General features: G+C 47.3%; 1 long non-coding RNA gene across 1 annotated transcript in view; it reads right to left on the bottom strand.

Annotated features, from left to right (window-relative positions):
• The window catches only part of LOC105554246, a 25,133-nt gene extending 7,471 nt beyond the window's left edge, over positions 1-17,662 (bottom strand). The window contains exon 1 of the long non-coding RNA XR_001008294.1: positions 17,529-17,662. This is a non-coding gene — a long non-coding RNA (uncharacterized LOC105554246). The remainder of the gene's footprint in view (positions 1-17,528) is intronic.
• Between the last annotated feature and the right edge of the window lie 45 nt (positions 17,663-17,707).

The following is a 17,707-nucleotide window of genomic DNA, read 5'->3' on the forward strand; positions in this document are numbered from 1 at the left end:
CCCCTCCTCCTAGGTCCTACCCCTCCCGGATCCCACCCCACCAGCTCCCACCCCTCCCAGATCCCACACCTCCCGAAAAGCTTTGTGCAGAAAAGGAAGGACTGTGCACTGTTCCTTTGTGCCCCATATAGCACTTTGTTTATGCTGCTTTTATCACGTAGTTTCTTGTTTTCATTGTTGGCTGAAGGAAATGGCCCTTTTCCGCTTTCATTCTAAGACATTTGAGAGCCAAGTCAGCTTCAGAGGAAGCCAGGAATCACCTGCGTCCCGACCATAGCACTCAGCAGGAGCTTCTCTGCTGCTGAGGCTTGGGTGGCCTGGCTTCCTCCCACCCGGCCAAACTGTCATCTTCCCTCAGTTTGTGGGAAGTCAGTCTGTTCATCTCTGAAATACTCTTAACAGGCACTTTTAAACTAGACATTGGGTCCTTCTGTAAATCTGTTCTGGCACAGATGCTTACAAACACTCATCTTTCCAGTAGGGTCCCGAGACCAGATGGCCTGGTGCCCACAGTGTCGCAAAAGGCTGGAGTTTGGTTGGTTTCCCCTGCCTAGAAAATAAAGGAAAGGAAGATGTGGCATCTGCCTAACCAGGCTCTCCTGCTGAGGGTTTCCAGCTCTCAGAAATCTCACATGGTTAAGAGCTATCATGTCTGAGCTGGGGCCTGCTATCACCTGCACCTCCCAAGCAGCTCCTGCAGGAAGTTGGGCCTCAGAGCCAATCAAAGCCTTGGGATTCCAGGGATCTGCCGGTATCCTCCTCCTGTCATGGACCAGAGATCCTAGCAAAAGCCAATGATTGGCTCCACGCAGACTTTGTAGTTGACACTTAATGCCTTCTTCCTGTATACTGGGTACTGTGACAAGAGCTTATATGTTATCACATGTAATCATCCTGATAACCTTAAAGCACAGGTGATATTGTCACCATTTCATAGATGCAGAAATTGAGGCCTTGGGATGTTGAGCCATGTGCCCAAGGTCACACACAGCTAGAAGGCTGCCAGCTGGGACTGGAATCCAGCTCTTGCTGACCAGAAAACCTGTGCAAATGACCATTGTACCACCCTGCCATCAGGTCACCTCTGCCCCCTAACACCTGATCCCAGCTTTCTAGAATAAGGCCAGTGTACTCGTAGAGTCTCCAGGTTCGGCTTAACGTGGGCTTAAATGCCATCAGGGTGGAACTCCACTCCTTCCATTAGGAAACTGCTGCCCAACCTCAGAGCTTCGCCGGGAGAAAATGGTTCCTGCCACTAGGCCTAAAATTCCCAGGGATTCATCTCATACCATTTTGCATAATTATGCCCTCTCATGTCATCCCCAATACTTCCCCTCCCTCAAAGGCCTTCACACCCCTTGGAGCCTTGCATGCAATTATCCTATTCTGCTTAACTTGGCAAAGCCCAGAGTGTGGGTCTTTTCATCTGTTATAATTATTCCATTTCCCTTGTTCCTGCATTGTTTCAGATATTTCATCTCTGAACACCCTCCAACTGCAGGGTGCCCTCTGGAACAGTGGTTGCCAAGAGCCCAATGCTACAGTCAGGAAAGATCTCATTAGGAGCAGATGGAGGGAGGGAACATCCCCACTGGGCAGGGGTTGCCCAAGCTGCCAGTAACAATGCCATCTGGAGGGTCTTACCTCTTCCATTCCTGGGCATCCAGGGCTGCCCAGACGCTAGTCTGAAGGCGGAAGGGGCTTACCAATTGCTCTTCTGGGCACGGAGGGTGTGGATAGACCCCTCTCTGAGCAGGGACATGGGTCTGAGTCTGTCTACATGTCTCTCACCTCAGCCTTCTTTCACTACTCTCGTTCAGCTCTGCCTTTATTTAACAACCATTTGTCAAAGACCTGCCACATGCCAGACCTAGAGCTGGGCGGTGGGGATGCCATGGTAAATAGAGGCATGCAGTCCCTGCCCTCAAGGGACATAGGCTCCAGTACATGGGAAAGACAGTAAGCAAGCAAAGCAGCTGATGCATATGGACAGTTGAGGCACAAGGAGGGCAAGGGGCAGAGTCCAGGGAAGGAGAGTAACAAGGGGTCCTGCTGACGTGCGGGTGGTCAAGAGGGGCCTCTGAGCAGGTGGCACTGAAGCTGAGACCTGAAGATAGGAAGGACCCTGCTAGGGAAAGACGTGGGAGGTCGGTTTCTGAAAGAGGTGACAGGATATACAAAGCCCTGGGCAGGAGAGGCTTGGCTGAATGGAAGGATGGATGGAAGGGCAGTGGGCATGAGCTGAGGCTGGAGGGCTGGCAGCCCAGACTGGGAGGAGGTTATGTATGATTGCAAGTACTTGCCTCTCCCACTCACTTGCTGTGTGGCATGAGCAAGTCACTAACTTAGGTCTTCTCTTTGGTAAAATGGAGAAGGAAGATCAGGCACGGTGGCTCATGCCTATAATCTCAGCAATTTGGGAGGCTGGGGCAGGAGGATCACTTGAGGCCAGGAGTTTAAAACTAGCTTGAGCAACATAGCAAGAACCTGTCCCTATGGAAAAAAAAAAAAAAAAAATTAGCTGGGCACAGTGATGTGAACCTGTAGTCCAAGGTACTCAGGAGGCTGAAGTGGGGGGATCACTTAAGCCTGGGAGTTCCAGAGTGTAGTGAGCTATGATGTGCACTCCAGCCTGGGTGACAGAGTGAGACCCTATCTCTTAAAAAGAAATGGAGACGGTAATTCCCCCTTCCTAAACGTGTCAGGAGGCTTCAATGGGAAGCCAGGCTGTTCCAGGCCCGGGGCAAGCCCTGCATGCAGGGAGCAATTCTTTTCTTTTTTTCACCCCTAGTTCCTTAAGGAAAAACATTCTAATGTCTCGGCTCTCTCTCTCCAACCCACTCTTGTCCACCGTCCTTCCCCTCCCAAATGTGAGGTTCTCCCATTCTAAGTGACACCCAGACAGAACTGGCCAGACTTCAGCCATAACGCCCAGTTGTCTCAACTCCATGTTGTTTGAGCTCTGCCGGTCCCAGATGGTGACGCAACGGACAGGGTTTCTGCCCCCACGGTGGGCTCGCAGGTGTGCCTTCATCTCACTTGCATTCTCTCTCCTTTTTAATCTTCAAATTGTTTTAATTAGTTATTCAGTGGGTACAAAATAATTTTTCTGGCATCTGTGTGAAGTATAAAGAACGAGAACATAGCAAACACCTGCGTACCCACCGCTCGGTTTAAGGAGAGCGTTTCCTTCCTATTTGGACTTACGCGTCTGCGTCTCCCCAAGTTTGCCTACAGCTAATCGCTTTCTTCAATTTTGTGTTTATCTCTTCATTTCTTTTCTTTATAGTTTTGCACTTACATTTACATACCCAAGTAACATATTGTTTTAGTTTCTGCATGCTTTGGAACTCTATGTAAAGATAAACGCAACCACACTGTATATATCTTTCATTTGCCTTTTTTGTTCAACCTGGTTTTTTTGAGATCCGTGTTATAACTGGTTTTTTTTGCTCTTGTCCCCCAGGTTGGAGTGCAATGGCTCGATCTTGGCTCACTTGAACCTCCCTGGTTCAAGCAATTCTCCTGCTTCAGCCTCCTGAGTAGCTGGGATTACAGGTGCCCGCCACCACGCCTGGCTAATTTTTGTGTTTTTAGTAGAGATAGGGTTTCACCATGTTGGTCAGGCTTGTCTCGAACTCCTGACCTCAAGTAATCTGCCCACCTCGGCCTCCCAAAGTGCTGGGATTACAGGCATGAGCCACTGCGCCTGGTCGGTTACTGTTATATAGTTATTCCATTATGGGAGTAGATCATGATTTAATTATTCATTCTCTGACCTAAGGATGTTTGGAGCTGTTTTTAGGTTTTTTCTTTCACAGTGCTGCTGAGAACATTCCGGTTCGTAACTGGACCCACAGATGCTATGGTGTTTATCTAGGAGTGGAATTGCTGGGTTATGGAGTAAGGCTAAATTGTTTTCCAAAGCGGCTGTACCTGCTGATACTCCCTTTGGCAGTATAGAAGTATTCCTGTTGATCCGCAGCCTTCCCAGCCCATGCTTGGTATCTTCTTAAGTTTTGTTGATTTAGAGGGTGGTATCTCATTGTGGTCCCCCTCAATGTTCCAGTGTATTCTTCAAAGCAGCCATTTTTTGTCTTCGCCAAGGTTAAGATTACTCTCTCCTCTTCAGAGTCTGTTTCCAGGCCCACCCTCTACCCTTCTTGACTATGGCAGAAAAGGATGCAGCCTTCCTCCTCTCTCAAGCCTGGGCTCTTTTCTCTCTAACGTAGAAGCCTCCTTCACCCCTTCCTCCCCATCATCTCCAGTGTCCCCATATTTATGATTTCCAGATTTCATAAATGAGTAGTGTGGTAGGTAGTGTTGGTCACATACCCAATCTCTGGCTATTTTCAACCTCTTCTTCCTTGCCTTCCTCTTCCTATAGAGTCTGAAAATGCTGGATAGCTTCCTGGCTGCCCTTGCAACTAGACATGGCCATGGGACCGAGTTCTGGCCAATGCGATACAGGGGCATGTTTACTGGGAGGCTTCTGAGAAAGATTTATCTCCCTGAAAAAAGGAAGTAGGTTCTCTCTCCTTCTGCCTGCCATGGATGTTTATACATGAGAACATGATGTTTGGAACTGCAGCAGCCACCTTGCAAGTCCGAGCAGTAAGTCTGAGGATGAGAAGCCAGTATGCTTGGGATGTAGAGAAAGGATGAAAAAGGCCTGGATTCTTAGGGACACTGGGGGGCCAGGGAGCTAATTCTGGAGCTGCCACCCTATAGACTGCTTGTTATGTTAATCAGATGTCTTTATTCTCAAATGATGTTCATAGGATAATCTATTTGCAGCCCCAAAATCCTGACTTTGGCCTTTGTAGCGATTTCTGTCATGCTTTTTTTGTCATCGTGTTCACTGACTCTTTTTGTACTCCAAATCATGCTCTCTAAAGACTCAGTAATGTAATTCCTGCCAATCCAGTTCATCCTGAACTTTCTATAATACTGACACTGTTCATCCACCTTCTGGAGGCTTTTCCCTCTTGGGCTTCTGTGATGCTCCAGGGTCCGGGGTCTTCAGCTGCTGTCATCTTTTTCTCCTTCTCTCCATGAGTTACTTTTGCTGAACACCTGCTACAGACCAGGAGCTGAACATGGTTCTTTCCAGAGGTCATTTTACTCCCTACAAAACTCCTGTGACTTTGGTATTACAATTTCCACTTCACAGATGTGGAGCCTAAGCTCGGAGATGGTAATTAACTCATCCACAGTGATGGACTTAGTAAGTGACACACAGCTGGGATTTCAACTGAGGTATCTTCAATTTCAATTACACCATCTCGCCCAAGGCTAGACAGCCAGTCTCTTTCTCATAGCTCTTTTTAACGCTCTCCTGAGGTCAAATGACAGATTCTGATTGTATTAGGCCATTCTTGCATTGCTATAATAAAATACCTGAGACACAGCCTGGCGCAGTGGCTTGTGCCTGTAGTCTCGGTACTTTGGGAGGCCAAGGAGGGCAGATTGCCTGAGTCCAGTAGTTCAAGACCAGCCTGGGCAATATGGTGAAACCCTATCTCTACCAAAAATACAAAAATTAGGCAGGCGTGGTGGCTTGTAACTGTGGTCCCAGCTATTCAGGAGACTGAGGTGGGAGAATCATTTGATCTTGGGAGATTGAGGCTGCAATGAAGCACGATAGCACCACTGTACTGTAGCCTGGGTGACAGAGTGAGACCCTGTCTTAAAAAATACCCGAGACTGGGTAATTCATAAAGAAAAGAGGTTTATTTTTTATTTTTTATTTTTTATTTTTATTTTTATTTTTTGAGACGGAGTCTCGCTCTGTCGCCCAGGCTGGAGTGCAGTGGCCAGATCTCAGCTCACTACAAGCTCCGCCTCCCGGGTTTACGCCATTCTCCTGCCTCAGCCTCCCAAGTAGCTGGGACTACAGGCGCCCGCCACCTCGCCCCGGCTGGTTTTTTGTACTTTTTTTAGTAGAGACGGGGTTTCACCGGGTTAGCCAGGATGGTCTCGATCTCCTGACCTTGTGATTCGCCCGTCTCGGCCTCCCAAAGTGCTGGGATTACAGGCTTGAGCCACCGCGCCCGGCCAAGAAAAGAGGTTTAATTGGCTCACAGTTCTTCAGGCTTTACAGGAAGCGTGGTGCTAGCATCTGCTCGGCTTCTGGTGAAGGCTCAGGGAGCTTTCAACCATGGTGGAAGGCAAAAGGGGAACAGGAATGTCACATGGGGGCCATACACTTTCAGACAGACAGATCTGACGAGAACTCACTCACTATTGTGAGGACAGCACCAAAAGGATGATGCCAAACCATTCATGGAAATCCACCCCCACGGTCCAGTCACCTCCCACCAGGTCCCACCTCCAATACTGGAGATTACAGTTCAATATGAGATTTGGGTGGGTACAAATATACAAACGATATCACTCACTGCATCAATTCTAGAGAGGCCTCTCAAGTTTTTCCCACAGTCTTACATGATCCCTTCAGTCCTGAAAAACCACGAATGCTTCTCCTCTCCCCTTACATCTGCCATGTGTAATTCTCACCTGGTCTGCCTTTGTGGTTTCTGACCACAGCATCTTTCAACCAGGGAGATGGATGGGTCATCCTGCATTCTTTTTTCCACCCCTCCCTTCTCCATCTCATATTCTCAGTCAGAAGCAGCAGCCCTGGGTGACCCCACTGAAAATGTTTCTCACATCTGTCCCTTTGTCCTCACTCCTAGGCCATGCCCCATGCCTCACCACCTCCCCCTCCCCTTCTCATCCATCCCTGAGACTGCTCCCAGATGGGTGGTTCCAATACATTGCTTTCCTGATGCCCTCACATGCTCCCACTGCTTATATGGCCCAGTCCTGGCTTTCATGGCCCTTCATGATCTGGCTCCAGCTTTGGTTCTTGACAGAGTAGTTCAAATCCGCCAGCATGGGCTGCTGTTTCCGGACATACCTTCCCCTTTCTTAACTTCCAGCTGCCCACTCTCCACCCCCACACTGTCTGGCGTCTTCCTCCCCTAAGCAGAAAACACCTCATCTTTCAGTACCCACCTCTAGTCCTATGGGTGAGGGGAAGACTTCTGTTACTAGACTGCTGGGATCTCTCCCCCCTCAGCTTTGCTATAACTCTTGCTGTCTCTACAGGTTCCTGGGGCACCTGTCAGATGCTCACTGTGTCATGGTGTCTGAGCCAGATTTCCCACACAAGACCATAAAGTTCTTTACGATTGGAACCATGCCTCTCCCTATCTCAACCTTGGGGAACTGAATGGAGATGTTCCCTTTCCTGTAAGTCAACTCACCTGCCTGTATAAATATCAACTGAGCATTTACTATGTTCCAGGTTCTGTTCTAGGCACTGGGAATGCAGTTGAGGAGACAAAGTTCCTGCCTTTAGGAGTTTATGGTGTAATAGGGAAGACAAACAAACAAACTGTGGAAAGAATGACTTATAGGGAAAGTATAGGGTGCTCGTAATAGGGGTGCACATAACCAAGGCCAGAGTGACAGGAAAGGCTTCATCCCAGGGAAGGAAATTGTAAATCGAGACTAGAAGAGGTTTAGCCAGGTGAAGAGGCAGGTGAAGAGCAAGGAATATTCCAGGTAGAACACAGGTGAAAGCTCAGAAGTGAGAGAGAGCACAGCACATTTGAGAGAGTGGAAAACCAAAGTCTGCTCTGGCTGTGGCTGGCATGGAGTGTGTGTAGAAGAGAAGTGGTAAGTAGGTGGGTGGGGGCCAGATGCGCTGGACCCAGGAGAGAGAGGTGTCCTGGGTATTGTGGCCTTGGTGAGGAGGGATGACACTTTTTTTTTTTTTTTTTTTTGAGGTGGAGTCTCGCTGTGTCTCCCAGGCTCGAGTGTGGTGGCATGATCTCGGCTCACTGCAACCTCCACCTCCTGGGTTCAAGTGATTCTCCTGCCTCAGTCTCCTGAGTAGCTGGGACTACATGTGCACACCACCACACCCGGATAATTTTTGTATTTTTTTGTAGAGATGGGGTTTCACCATGTTGGCCAACATGGCTGGTTTTACCCCCAGCCTCAAGCAATCTGTCCACCTTGGCCTCCCAAAGTGCTGGGATTATAGGCGTGAGCCACCGCACCTGGCCCCAGCACTTTTTGGCCAAGGAAGCTTTAGGTCCAGGGGCATATCAGGGGCCCAGCAGGAGGAATAGATGACGTGGAGGCAGGAAATGGTGAAATGGCTGCTAGAACTCGGAAGACTGGAAATGTTCCAATTGCCGGAACTTGCCCTGTGACCTGGGCAATGGTCAGGAATTCCAAAACCTCTAAGGAGTTTACCAGGCAAAGCATGGTAAGATAGAAACCATGAGGGAGGTGTCTAGAAAGCCCTGTATTTGGGAGTGGAATGGTTCAAGAAAGGCTTCCTGGCCCTGATGGACTTCAAGATGTGTCTGCAACGTGGGACTGATAGTGCTGGGCCTCGGTGTGGTGAGAAAGGTGTTCTCTCCTTCCTGCCAGTGCCCAGAACAGTACCTGGAACATAGGAGATGCTCAATCTTAGCCTGTGGCTAAGGGCTTCTGGCTCTGGGGACCCTGGTGGCCCAGTTACTCCTGGGACCTCTGGTTCTCCTTTCCAAAGCAGAAACTGACCTTAGGAGAGTGAAGTTGGCAAAGGCCACTTCCTCATCATTCATGTCCTTCCCAGTCTCTACCAAGCTAAGCAAATAGCTACTTTCTTTCCAAGGTAATTGGACCAATTTGTCCAAACATGGAAAGCCAATAAGTGGGTCTGAACTGAAGTCTTTATCTATTATGGCACCACCCCTATTGTCTATAATTTAGTATCATCTGCAAAATAAAATTTTCATTTATACACTCTCCCATAGAACAAATCAGATACAAAATGATAGATTCTAACAGTATCTCCAAGAAGCTCCCTTTCCAGAGAACTCTGCTTTAATTAATTCAACAAATATTTGTTGAACCAGGCATTATTCTAGGCATTTGGGATACATCAGTGAACATAGCAAAGATCCTTACCTAAGCTTGCAATTTAGCAGGCAAGACAAACAGAAGACATAATAAGGAAATTATACAGTTTGCTAGAAAAGGTGATGAGTGCTACAGAAAAGGACTAGAAGGGGGACTAAACAGAGAGTTCTCTTTTCCACAAGCCAACCTACCTGAGTGGGAAGGAGGATGGGAAGGACGGAGGGAAGGAAGAGATAGGACACAACGTCTGTGTTTTACTGCCTGCATAAGACTTTGTCCCTGGTTGGAATTTTAAACTAATTGCATGTATTACTTTGATAAAAATTAAGTTTAAATAGTGACATAACTATATGGGGAGGCGAGGGCATCGGTGTGACCCAAGTTCTCTTCTGTCGCTGAAGAAAACAGGACAAAGTTTCTAAAGTGAATAAATCAAGAGATAGAAGCACAGGTATATAGGTCAGGCACGGTGTCTTACACCTGTAATCACAGCACTTTGGGATGCTGAGGCAGGAGGATCACTTTAGGTCAGGAGTTCAAGACCAGCCTGGCCAACACGGTGAAACTGTCTCTACTAAAAATACAAAAATTAGCCAGGCATGGTGACACACACTTGTAATCCCAGCGACTAGGGAGGCTGAGGCAGGGAAATCACTTGAACCCAGGAGGCGGAGGTTGCAGTGAGCCGAGATCATACCACTGCACTCCAGCCTGGGTGACAGAGCGAGACTCTATCTTGAAAAAAAAAGTACAGGTATACCATTTAGAAAGTAAAGATCATTATCAGAAGAATTTAAAACAGAAACCACGAAAACAGTGAAAAGTCATTTCTTCTAAAGGAAAGAAGACAGACTGGGAAGGCTCAGGACAGAGTTGGTGGGGGACTGTTGCCTTTTTAAAACAAGCCTTGCTGTATGTTTGGGGTTTTAAACTCATAGGCATGTGTTACTTTGATGATTAAAAAAAATTCTGCTGAGCACTTGAGGGGGTCCACGATGATGGGAGATACCTTTGGAACTTCTGCAGGGAGTGGAGGGTGGTAGAGCAAGCAAGTTCTGCCTCATTTCATCCAAATCCACCTTCTTCTATTTATTTTATGTATCTGACTTTCATGCGAGCTTTGAACAAAGGGTTCTGCAGCTAAAATTGGTTTGAACTCTATGATCCCTTTTGGCTCTCGTAATTAATGATGCTTTGTAAGCACCTGTTACCCTTTGTGCTCATGTCTATTTACTTCCTGAAATAATTTCCTTAATTTAGCCAGAAGCCTTGCAGTCTTCCCCCAGCTGGCTATGGTGTGATATGATTGGTGAGTTTGCTGCCAGTTTGCTTGGTGTAGAGGTGAGACCGTGCAGTCGGTCATTCCTGATTGCTACTTCAGAGGGCCTCTGGAGCCACTGTTAGAACAAAGGTCCCATGGGCATTCTGTCTGGCCTCCAGCACAGTGGCTATTGTAACAACAGGTAAACATTTTGGCCAATAATTCTCCAATGTCATCTCAGTATCTGCAGTCTCTCCTGTGCAGCTGTGAATCTGCTTATAGAATCTACTTATAGAACCTTGCCTCCTACTCCACTTCCTGGGGATGGGGAAGAGAGAGAGAGAGAGAGAGAGAGAGAGAGAGAGAGACTGTGAATGAAGTTAGGAAAGGGAGGGAGGGAGGCAACTCCCCTTTAGCTTAGTCACCTCCTAGTGACTCCACTTCCAGACATGTGTCATAGTCGGCCTACTCTTGCTCTTGTTCTATTTTTAGGGCATGTCCACTCCATTCATGTTTCTTGGGACTCTGTAGTTGTTGCCGTTTCTGCTTGGCAGCTGCTTTCTTGAATTCGAGGTTCCATAGGTTCTGTGTTTCCAGGCACCTTTCATGCACCCTTGCCTTTGCACACTGTTTTTCATCTGGTGTCTGGGGATCTGACACTGATCCTTGAAGGCCACGATCAAATGCCATGTAGTTTGTAAAACCTTTCTGGGCCCCCAACTCTGGAGAGTCTGTCTCCACCTTAGCACTTATCACAGACCCCGACCATCTCTCGATTGCATGTTGGTGTCCTTGGGGGGTTGGAAACATCCCATGGTTGTCTCTCTGAGGCATACAGTGGATGTTTAATAACTGCTTGCCGAGTGAAATGAAGTATATTTGCCAATATCTCTTCTATGCTTTAGGAAATCCCACTGGGCCTGCAAGAAATGTCAGTGTGGGAAGATTTCTCTCAAGGCATCACCATAAATCTTTTCCTGTTTTCTTCTTGAAAGACAAGATGTGGAAGAGTCAGGTAACATCTAGAGAAAGCCTCTAATATTTGGATGAATTCTATCTGCGGAGGGGGAATTCTTGCCACCCTTTTACAGATCAGAAATCTGAGGCTCAGAGAGATTGAGATTTGCTAATGATTACATAGTAAATAGCAGAGCCAGAGGTTGAAACCTGTGTCATCTGACTCCAGGGACGCCGTTTCCTGCCACACACTTCCTAGTAGTCTCCGCAATGTGCTGTGAGATGACACCGTTTAAGACTTTCCAGACCACAAGCTCCCCCTCAAGCATTCATGCGATTGTTTTCCATCCAGACCCAAGTGCTGAGAATTTCCTTGTCTCCCCTGCTTTTTCTTCATCTTCCTGAGGTTTGCTAGCTCATTCCCTGGCTTCTCTGCAGTCTGCAAGAGTTCGTTTTTCTCTCATCTCTTTCCAGATATTATGATTTCCAAATCTTTCTGTTGGTTTCTTTTTCCGGCTGTGGTCCTTTATTGGGAGACTTTCCAATGCAGCCGCAGATCGGAGGATGATAACACTGAATTAGTTAGTGGATCTTCTTTGATGTTATTTTGTGGGTGAACTCATTAATTTATGATAAAAAAACATCAAAGAGTTAGGCTCTTGCATAGGACTGGATTGTCCCAAGGCAGCTGGATAATAATGATTAGTCAGATTAAATCTCAAAGAGCTCTCTGCCTCAAATATAGGGGCTAAAGTCCAGATGACTGCATTTGGGAACATCCCATCCTCTAGCATCCCATCACAGCCTTGAGTCAGCGCAACATGGAACGCTCCCCACTCTGAATGTGGGTCTCTGTCTGTGGCTTCCACTTTGAGGCCACTAAGACTTCAGGTCTGTCCAGATTGTTACAACCCTGGAGGCAATGTAGGGGAAATAAGGTGAGGCTGTGAAAGCCTCTTTCCCATCAGAGCAGCTGGATATTAAAAGGGATCATTTGTCCTTGCGTGAGTGATCTCAAAGCCCTCTGTAGACTCCAGTCCTGTGACGTCAATGGGGAGAACTCTCTCTGGGCTACACGGGGAAGTGCCAGCTCCATGCTTGGCATGGAGCAAGCTTTCTATAGGTACTGGTTGAATGATGGACCAAGCTTTCTAGAGGTAATGGTTGGATGATGTGTGAAAAGCCGTTGCCTAGTAGAAGGGGAGCAGGAGTGGAGCTCAGGTTTTTCTTTATGTGGCAAAACCTCCTAACCAGCTCCCATCTGTGGCCGTTTACCGTGCTTCTTTCACCTCTGTGGAAAATTGTCTGTGCTCCTCTCCCAAGCCATCCCCTCTCTGTTTGCCTTGTGTTCCATTCCCTGCTGGCCTGTTAAGGGCTTGCTCCTGCAATTAACCCTCTCTTTTCTGACCTATCAGTGTTTCCCTCTCTACTAGATGATTCCTGTCAGCAGACAAACATGCCCTAATGTCTTCCCTCTTGAAAGGAACCTCCCTTGCTTCCATGTCTCCCTTGGATCCCCATGCTAGTCTTTGCTTCCCTTTGCAGCAGAAAGAGTTGTTTACACTCTCAGTGCCTCTCCTTCCTTTCCTCCATGCTAACTCTCAGACCCACTTTAATCAGGATCTTATCCCTGTACCACTAACACAACTCTTGTCAAGGTCACTGGTGAACCTTCTTGCTGCCAAGTCCAGTGGTCATTTCTCAGTTCTCATCTTATTCCACCTGCGAGCAGTGTTCAATATGGCAGGCAAGGCTCTCTTTCCAGCCTTCTTTGCTTGGCTTCAGGACACCACTCTCTCTTGGGTCTCCTCCTACTTCACTGGCCCCTCTTCTCAGTCTTTTGTCTTCCAGCCTGTCAGTGACCAAGTGTCCTGAATCAGTTCTTGGACAGCTTTTCTAGTTATGCCTACTCCCTTGATGTCTCTAGTCCCATGGTTTTAAATGCTATCCACATACTGAAGGGTCCTGAAGTTATATCTCCAACTCCTCCTCCTCCCTTATAACTTACTTATAACATGTACATCAAACTTCAAACCTAAGTCAACAAAACACAACCAAAATGCTGTGTACCCCAACCCTTCAGGCCTACTCAGTCCCTAGTCTTCCCCTCTCAGTAGACAACCACTCCTTTCTTCTGATGGCTCAGATCTCAAGACTTAGAATCATCTTTGACTATCTCTTATGTATTTATGTATTTATTTATTTTGAGACAAAGTCTTTCTCTGTCCAGGCTGGAGTGCAGTGGCACAATCTCAGCTTACTGTAGCCTCTGCCTCCTGGGTTCAAGTGATTCTCCTACCTTAGCCTCCTGAGTAGCTGGGACTACAGGTGTGTGCCACCATGCCTGGCTAATTTTTGTATTTTTAGTGGAGTCAGGGTTTTGCCATGTTGGTTAGGCTGGTCTTGAACCCCTGATCTCAAGTGATCCACCCGTCTTGGCCTCCCAAAGTACTGAGATTACAGGCATGAGCCACCATGCCCGGCCTGTCTTCTTTATACCACACATCAATCCATCAGAAGATCCTCTCAGCATTACTTTCAAATTATTTCTAGAATCTGGCCACTTCTTCCCACTTCTGCTGCTACTACCAAATTCTAAGCCACCACCACATCTTCTAAGCCTGAGCTGCTGTAACAACCTCCTAATTGGTTTTGCAGCTTCTAGTCTTGCCTCCCCTCTGACATGCAGTGGAATCTTTTAAAAACTGCAATTAGATGATGTCACGCCCCTATGCTAAACCTCCTTAGGCTTGCCATCTCACTTTATGAGTAGAATCTAAAGTCTGTATCGGGGCCTACAAGACCCTGGAAGACCTGATTCCTGCTACTGCTCTGAACTCAACTCCCAACTCTCTTCCCCTTGCTCAACTCAGGTCTAGCTACACTGGTCTCCCAGCTATTTTTTGTTATTATTATTATTATTTTTTGGAACTGAGTCTCACACTGTCACCCAGGATGGAGCACAGTGGTGCAATCTCAACTCACTGCAACCTCCGCCTACCACGTTCAAGTGATTTTCCAGCCTCAGCCTCTCGAGTAGCTAGGATTACATGCAACCACCACCACACCTGGCTAATGTTTGTATTTTTAGTAGAGATGGGCTTTTGCCATGTCGGCCAGTCGAGTCTTGAACTTCTGTCCTCAAGTGATCCACCTGCCCTGGACTCCCAAAGTGCTGGGATTACAGGTGTGAGCCACCGGGCCTGGCCTCCTGCTGTTCTTTGAACATACCAAGCCCAGTCCTGCGTCAGGGCCCTTGGATTCTGTCCTCTTTGCCTTGTCACTCTTCCTCCAGGTACCTATATGTCTAGGTCTCTCTCTTCCTTCAGGGCTCTACCCAAATTTCACCTTATCAAAAAAAGTATTTCCTGACTATTCCTTTCTAAAATAAGCCCTCTCTATCACTATCTCCTTACCATGTCTTCTTCCTAGCAGTGATCCCATTTTTCTTCCTAGCAGTGATCACAACTTGCCATATTTTACACATATTTGCTTATGTCATGGATTGTTACCCCCATTACTATATAAGTTCAATAAGGACAGAGGCTTTGTATTTTTAGTCATGACTGTATCCCAAGTTCCTAGAAGAGTGCCTGATACACAGTAGGCATTCAACAAATAGATGTTGAATGAATAGATTTGTTGAATGGCCTCATCCGGATATCTAGTCATCAGGTTAAGAGAGTAGTTTCCAGAAGGTTGTGTAATTGATGTGATCAAAATCAAGTGGGAGGAACCGTGAAATTTACATGAGAGTAATCAGATTATGTGCTCATTTATTACCAGTGACCACTGCAGGATTCATAGATATTCTGTTTGGTCCTTTATGTCAAATCCTATGCCAAACTATAAGGTAGAATGAGACACCTGTCTTTAACTTCTTTAGCATGTCACTTATCCTCTGGGACTCCGTGTTTTCATCTGCAAATTAAACAGCTGGAGATGTGGTTATTGCTCTGCTAGTGTATGGTCTACCAGATGCTGGAGGGAGGCAGCACAGTTAAGAGGATCAACCACACAGGCTCTGGAGCTTGACTGCCCGTGTCTGAAACCTGTCTCCATTCCCCACAAGCTCTGTGACTTTGGGCAACTTACTCAGCTCCCTCGTTTATAAAGTGGGAATAGTAAAAAGATCACAAGAACACAACTCAGAGTAATTGTGAGGATTACATAAGATCATACATGTAAAGTGTGTAGCATATGGACTGGCACATGGGAAGTGCTCACTAAATGTTAGCTATTAAAAATGAAAAGTTCTGGGGGAATTTTTGAGGGGTCATTGCTATTAATGTGTTTTAGAGGTGACAAACTTCTAGAATATTAGATGATATGGGAATTTTAAAAGCATGATAATTGGCTGGGTGTGGTGGCTCACGCCTGTAATCCTGGCATTTTGGGAGACCGAGCTGGGCGGATCACCTGAGCTCAGGAGTTTGAGACCAGCCTGGCCAACATGGTGAAACCCCGTCTCTACTAAAAATACAAAAATTAGCTGGGCATGGTGGTGTGTGCAGGTAGTCCCAGCTACTCGGGAGGCTGAAAATCACTTGAACCTAGGAGGCAGAGGTTGCAGTGAGCCGAGATAGTGCCACTGCATTCCAGCCTGGGTGACAGAGCAAGACCCTATCACAATAAAATAAAATAAAATAAAATAAAATAAAATAAAATAAAATAAAATAAAGCATGAGAATGGTATTGTGCCTAGTTCGGATAATGCTCTTCTTCTTGGGAGATGCATGGTGAATGGAGGTACTTACAGATAAAACCTCATGATGTCTGTCACCTTATAATAATCTAGGCAAATATATCTCTGTTTTTATATCTATCAATAAAGCAAATGTGGCAAAAAGCAATTGTTGGAGCTAGGTAGATGGCATAGTTTATTGTACTATTCTTTCAACTTTTCTGTCTGTTTCAAAATTTCAAAATAAAAGGTTGGAGAAAAAACAAAAGGCCCTAGAAACAGTCTAGTGAAATCCAACACTCATATCTTACAGAAAGAGAACCATAAGCTCAGAAAACAAGACAGTTGCTCAAGGTTATATAGCTGGAAAAGCCTGGGCCAGAAATCCAGGTCTCCTGGCTGCCAGGTTCTCCCTGTGTGTGGGCTTCAGACTGTCAGGCAGCAGTGAGCTGCAGAGGAGCACACCCCACCACCCCTCAAAGAGACCAAGGGGTACTATGGGTGTGTAAAAAGGCACTTGTGTTGGTGTTTCCTTTTTTATGTTTATTTTGTTTATTTAATTATTTTGAGACAGAGTTTCACTCTTGTCGCCTAGGCTGGAGTGCAATGGTGCGATCTCAGCTCACTGTAACCTCTGCCTCCTGGGTTCAAGCAATTCTCCTGCTTCAGCCTCCTGAGTACCTGGGACTACAGGCATGTGCCACCATGCCCGGCTAATTTTTTTGTATTTTTGGTAGAGATGGGGTTTCACCATGTTGGCCAGGCTGGTCTTGAACTACTGACCTCAGGTGATCCACTCGCCTTGGCCTCTGAAAGTGCTGGGATTACAGGCATGAGCCACTGCACCCGGTCTTATTTTTAATTTTTTAAGAGACAGGCTCTTGTTCTATTGCCCAGGTTGGAGTGTAGTGGCACAATCATGGCTAGCTGCAGCCTTGAACTCTTGGATTCAAGTGATTCTCCTGCCTCAGCCTTCTGAGTAGCTGGGACCACAGGCACACATCAACGTCCGGCGAATGTTTTCATTTTTTGTGCAGACAGGGTCTTGCCCAGGCTTGTCTCGAACTCCTGGGCTCAAGCAATCCTCCCACCTCAGCCTCCCAAAGTGTTGGGATTACAGGTGTGAACCACTGCGCCTCGTCTCCTTTTTATTAAACAAATAGCTCATTTAGTTGGAATTTATGATGTCAAAAGTGTGAAGGTGGCACCAGAGCCAGACCTGCTATCCTTGGAGAGTGAGCATACCGGTTTGGCACCATCTGCTTGTGGTTTTGAGTGGTGGTGGTAGTGGTGGTGCGTGTGTGTAAACTCGGGTTGCAGAGGAGAGAGGGAAGAGTAAAAGGGTGGGGCCCAGGTCCAGGAAGATCCGCAAGGAGAGACTGGCTTCAATTCTGGAGCTCCCTGAAAGAACTGACCCCAGGCTATGGCTGTGAACGAAATGTGGGCACGTATTTAAAGAAAGGAAATGATTCTCTGCGGTCAGGAGGATCTTTGTCTAGCTAGTGGGGTTCCAGGAACTGCAAAGGAGAGGGAAAGGAGGGGCCGTCCGTGCAAGCCTGGCTGTGTGTATATGGGGGGAGCACACAGCGAGGAAAAGGGAGAGAAAGAAGAGAAATTATTCTGAAGAGGAAGCCGGGGGCGGGGCGGGGGAGGGGTAGAGCCGGGGCACTGGGGGTGGCTGGAAAGGTAGAGAGGTCGCACCTGGGGGCCTGCGAGAGGCTCGGGAGCAGTCAGCCTTCGCAGGCTGAAGCGTCTTGCCCCAGAAAAATCCCTGCCCCACTCTCCTTCAGGCTGGATGTCCCGGGGGCCGCGGCAGCGAGCGCAGAGCTCCGGGGCTCTCACGAGGGGGAGGGCAGGAAGGGGAGGCGGGGCCTCGCGCG

The sequence above is a fragment of the Mandrillus leucophaeus genome, unplaced genomic scaffold (assembly GCF_000951045.1).
Source record: "Mandrillus leucophaeus isolate KB7577 unplaced genomic scaffold, Mleu.le_1.0 Scaffold117, whole genome shotgun sequence".
NCBI classification, from domain to species: Eukaryota; Metazoa; Chordata; class Mammalia; order Primates; family Cercopithecidae; genus Mandrillus; species Mandrillus leucophaeus.